Genomic DNA, 6,000 nt, shown 5'->3' with positions numbered 1-6,000 from the left:
GAAGTTATCTGCTCTCATTTAGGGAGCAATGTATCAGAGCACAGTAGAGCTCACATCAGCTTTATTATTACCTAGCAGAGAAAACAGTGGTTAACTGACAGCAGAATGAAGAGGAATAAAACAATTACCATATTAGTGGCTGCCTCCCAGATGGGGGAGGTACTAAATAACCACGAGTCCATTACAGGGGATTTCTCAGATGCTAAGAAGGTTAAATGGTTGAATGACTTATCCAAAAGTGATTGCTTTTCTGATCCCAGGTCCCTCGTGCTATGGCAACATTACCTTATTGCTTTCAAAATCACTCGTGTGGCTTTTTTAAATTGTGATTTGACTCTTCTGGAAGGTACCATTCCAACCATCTGGAGCCTGTCAGCTCTGCCCAAGGCATTTAAAGCTCCCAGCACAGGCAGGACAGCAAGGCACAAACAACCCCAGGGCTGTGCCTGCTGCTGGAGGGACCAGGGAGAGGGCCAAGGTTTTGTGCCTCACCCAAATAACCTGAAAAAGGATATTCCACAGCTGCCACATCCTTGCCACAGCACAGGGTGGGACTGAGAAATTCACCCCAGCTGATGGGAAATGCTCCCACAGAGCCCTCTCACTTCTCTCCCTTTGAGCTGCAGTTTTTCCATCGGCCTGGATGGAGTTTTTTCCCTCCCTTCCCAAGCTTTCCTCGAGCTTTAGGATGAAATAAGCAAGGCAGCATTAGCCTAGAGAAGAAAATCATGTCTGGATTGATCAAATTGTTGTGTGAGGACATCTGCACATGTGGCAGTGGAGTAGATCTTCCAGTGTTTCTTCTCTGTAGAAATCTTCAAACACCAGGGAAATTGGTCAGGAAGAAAGTAAAATACATCAGTAAAACAGAAGAAATACTTTTAGGATCTAGAGACAAAAGAACTCAGTGTCCTCAGGCACATGGTGGAATTTATTGGGTTGTCCACTGCAGGGCTAAGATTTGGGCTCAATCCTTGTGGGTCCCTTCCAACACAGCTTATTCTGTGATTTGTGATTCTGTGCACTGACATGCCTGCTCCTCCTGAGATTCTCCCAGAAATGAAAATTAATCCATTTTTAGATTCTTTCAGACAAGCTCAGATCCTCAACCTGAGCACGTCCTGTCTTTCTCCCTTCCATCAGCTCCATCATAAGCCCTGGATACTTGAAATGGAAATGAATCGTGTAAAGGAGCTCTGGATTTGTCATTCAGTTTTGGAAATAAAAAATCTTTCTCTGATCCTGCAAGATGTCATGCTCACTGCCTGAGCATGTCAGCAAAAACAAATTATGGAGCTGCTGTGTTTTTTGCTGCCTCTAAATTCCTGTGACACAGAAATTGTAAGGGATTCTGCTTTTTTAGGCTCAGATAAATATCAGCAACTTAATTGCTTTCTTTAAGCTTGGGTTTGGAAAGTTGATGGGACCATTAGGAAAACATATAAGTGGATTTAATCAGTCAGTTAAGGGGGGAAAAAAAGTAACTATGATGTCTATAGGCATAAAAATAACTTAAACAATTCTTTACCCCTCTCCACACTCACTTTAGTACCTCAAAAAGGCCACATCTAATTGGAACACTGAGCCAGAAAGCAGCTTGCTTCTATTTCAGAACACTTTGTACAGTGCTCAACATCAGAGCTCCTGCTCAGGGACACTCATAACACACAGGGCAGATTTTGTGTCTTAATATCACAGATTATTTTAAATGTACAACATTCTGCACGACCATGCAATCCTGCAAAGCTGCTGCCAGCAATTCCTGCTTCAAATTCCTGTATGAGGCCCAAAGCCAGTCAGTAGAAACTCTCATCTCTCATGGTGAACACGAGCTGGGTACGTTCTTGGTGAGGCAGAACTGGTGTGAATTCCAGCAGTGCGGGCTGAGAGCCTTGTGGGGATTGTTCTCCCCCACGGTTCTGCCCAAGGAAACCTTCTGGAGTCAGGTCTGGGCATCACAAGTGGGAGCAGCAGCTCCCCAGCATCAGCCTGTGCTGTCAGCAGCACGCTGTGAGTGGGACACCACTCCTTTTATTTTTTTGCAAATTCACCATATCTCTCATGTCTCCTTCCCATCTTTTTGCCTCAATGTGAGTTGAACTTCCAGCTGCTCATTTTCCTTTTTATTTCTGTTGCTCAAGTCCTCTCAAGCTGTGGCAGCTTTCATTGGACAGACTCCTACTGATCTCCTTTCCTGGATGGCCGAGCTGGAATCACCTTGGGCACACAAACGTTCATTAAACACACACATGGAAGCAAGTGATCAGCAATATCTTCCCTTTCTCACATTCCGCTGTATCCTCTCGTTAAAGATCTAAAAAGCACCAATGAAACCTCTCCCTTTTTGTTTTGGTTTAATAATAAATCCTTAAAATTGGAGACCTTGTCTTAGGTGAAGCTCCAAACTTCAGCGGAGTAAGCCTGGGCCCAGGTGGAAGGAGAAGTGCATTTGGTGGAGTGGTGAGGATTTTTGTGAGGTGCCCACACAGTCCCAAGCACACAGGAGGTGAGGTAGTTTCAGGGACACCGAAATTCCTGAAGTTCAGGTGTATTTTTCCCTGATGGAACAGCAAAATCCAACAGAAGGCATCTCGAGACCCAGCCACCTGCAGAACTGTCTGCCCTCTCTCCAAAACCCAGCAGCCCTCGAGCTTCCCCTCTCAACAGCCCCAGATTTTCATGTGGGAAACACAACTTTGCTTTTCTCCAGCTCTCTTATGCTGCACTGATTTCACTGCTGTGACTGACACTTTAAAAGTTTGTAGGTCTGCCTGAGGCACAGATCCAGCATAGAAAAATCTCTCTGCAAAAGCTGAGGCTCAGCAAAAGAGATAAGTAACTGAAAAAAGGATCTTCTGAGGGAAAGATCAGACAGTCTTAAGGTGGTCTGGGTCTCACCCCAACCCCATTGTGCTAATCAGCAGGGGGATTCTGTGATCTCCTATATGCCAGGAGAAATCTAATGCAAATCCCAGGGAGTAAATTACATTACTGTGGGTTTACTCAGCAGTAACAGATCAACATTTGTCCCCGAGTGACTCCAGCATTTCTTCCTTGTGTGTGCAGTCCCCTCCCTGCTAATGCATCCCCACAGGAGGAAATGTTTCTTCTCCTAAGCAGGAAACAGGGGAAGAAGCCAATTGCATTTTGCTTGGTGGGAGAATTTCAAATGTACAATTTCCCTAAGACAGAGGCTGCTGTCTCAAACAAACACAGACATGTAACCGTGCCCTCACATGGAAAACACAATAAACTCAGACTGTGAGTTTATTTATTTATTTTTTTGTTTGTTTGTTTGTTTGTTTGTTTATTATTGTGAAAATGTGAGATTCCTCAGAGCTCAGGAGGCTTCATTCTTCTGCATTTCTCTCCTGAAACCTCTCTGGCATTAATCCAGAGAGAGACCAGTTGTCCAGACCCTCACAATCATGCACCCAGCCTCCTGCACGCTCTGGGGTGCACCAGGAATTAAGGAGCTGCTCATCTGGCACCGTCTCTTTCCCTAAACTCCTGATTAGAAAGTGCTCTGGGCAGAGCAGGGATTGCCTGAGCTCGTTTCTAATCCAGCTCCAGATGACACAGTCAGGTTAACCAGATGCTCTCCACACCCACCCCACAGGGCAGAGCTGCTCCCAGCCCTCGGCACAGGCAGGAGTTTGGAATTGGCCATTTGAGTGGCAGTGTGCTGTGTCATGGCAGTGGCACAGCTCCCTCCTCCTGCCCCTGCCTGAGGAGAGCAAAAAGCACAATAAAGTGAACGCTTTTACTGTTTACATTTTGTTTATCTCCTTGCTGTCCAGCAAACATCCTCATGTGATGTGACTCGTTTCAGGTGACTCATTAATTCCTTGGCTCATGATTGACCTTTCTAGGTGTGATCAGGAAATCAATCAGGAAATCTCTCACCTCCATAGCTATTGCTGAAAGGAATCACAGATGTCCCAAATCAAATATGTTTGTTTCCACCTCACAGCCAGTTCTGCACTGGTGGGAGGAAGTTTGGGATTTTTTGGAGGGTGGTTTTCAGTATTGAAACTCCTCTGCCCACTTCAGGATGAAGATTTCTGAAGCCTGCACATTTAATCACAAGCCTTTTCTCCAATTAAGGAGAAATTCTCAGCATGACCACAACGAAAGAAAATAAAATAATGATTCTCAATATTAACTGAAAGGTTGGTGCCCATGTCTAGACACACAAATTTGCCTGCCCTGGTAAACATTGGTTTTGATTAGAAAATTGTTCTTACTCCAGTTTTAACCTCACAAGACAGAATTATTACTTGGCAGCTGAGATCTGAGAAAGCTCAGAAGCTGGCCAGTTAAAAGTAATATTTTTCACTTTTAATGAAAAAATATTATTTTCTGTATTTTTCTCCATCCTGCTCAGAAGAAAATGTTGTTTTACTGCAGGGCTCTGACTGCAGCTCTGCATCACAAGGGAGTCCAGTGGCAGAGAACAAGCACTTAGAGCATTAAAAATGCATTCTCCACGTATCAAACCAAAAGAAGTGTGCCTCTTGGCAGCATCACTGGCCTAATTTTGGCCGCAGAATGAATAAAATCCAGGCTTCCACTGAAATCCCAGCGTGTGGCTGCAGGCAGGGAGATACCAGGGAGGGAGTTTGGGCAGTCTTTGGGGCAGAGGCTGTGGGTGCCCTCTCCATCAGGGGTCTCTGCTGAGGGAGGCAGCACTTGCTGAGCATCCCAAGAGCAGCTGTGGGATTGGATCAGCAACATTTGTCTCCTGAAATCAGCACGCTCCTTTAAACATCTCTGCCCACCCGAGATGCACCCAGGCAGCCTCACAATCCCTCAGCAGCTCCCAGCAGAGGCTCCTTGCCAGGGACGGGAGCTGCTCCCGGAGCTCCTGACAGGAGGGAGCACGGGGAGGCTGATCTGGCAGCAGCCACACTTCAGTCCTCACACAGCAGCTGTGTGGGTGGGAATGGCTCCATCTCCTCAAAAGGGAGCATTCAGGACTAGCTGACCCTGTCCCAAGAATCTGTCTGTTGAAGGATTGCTGCAGGCAATCCATTTTTTTCTTTTTCTTTTTTTATTTATGAGAGAGGCTGATTTCAGAGAGGAACAGAGGAGGCAGAAGCTGTTTGGGGTGCCAACGTATCACAGATTGGTTTGGGTTCTAAGGCACCTCAAAGCTCATCTCATTCCACCCCTTGCCATGGGCAGGGACATCTTCCACTATCCCAGGTTGCTCCAAGCCCTGTCCAACCTGGCCTTGGGCACTTCCAGGGATGGAGAATCCACAGCTGTTCCGGGCACTCTGTGCCAGGACCTCCTCACCCTCACAGGGAACAATTTTTTCCTAACATATAATCAGTTTAAAACTATTCCCCCATCATTATTTGTCCATGTAAGAAGCAAGGGGCACAGCATGACAGCTGTAATGAGGATAAATTGGGGAGTATTTTGATGAGCCTCAGACCAAACTGAACTCAGGATCTCCCAACCCCTCAAACCCAGGCCCTGTGTGACAACAGCAGCTCCTCCAACACTGACAAATGATAATGACTTGCTGAAAGCAACACTTAAAACCTCCATGTGGATGTTCCTCCCACCTCAGCTCCCCACTGAGACAGATGTGATGGAGGGGAACAAGCTGGAATTAAAGAATGAAATGGCATCACCCCCCGAGCCCATAGGTGCTGCTCCTCCCTGGGTGCCGAGCTGCTCACAGGGTGCTGCCTGCAACAACAACCACAGAAACCACAGCCCTGGAGCCTTGGGCTCTGGATATCCCCTGACCTGTCTGTGGTGAGCATGAGGCCCGTTGATTTGTGTCTTTATGGCTTTTCCATGGGCTGTCTACACCAGCAACACCCTGAGCTGCGCCCACACATCGGTGCAGGCTTTGACCCACAAGAGCCTGAGAGGGAAATTAAACCCTGAGAAACTACTCTGCAGCATGACATGCCATCCTTTCATTTTCCTGAAGGAACTAAAACACAAGGAGCATTTTGATTAATTCAACTGTTGAAACAA

This window comes from Motacilla alba, chromosome 13 (assembly GCF_015832195.1).
Source record: "Motacilla alba alba isolate MOTALB_02 chromosome 13, Motacilla_alba_V1.0_pri, whole genome shotgun sequence".
NCBI classification, from domain to species: domain Eukaryota; kingdom Metazoa; phylum Chordata; class Aves; order Passeriformes; family Motacillidae; genus Motacilla; species Motacilla alba.
This window is presented reverse-complemented; position numbering follows the sequence as displayed.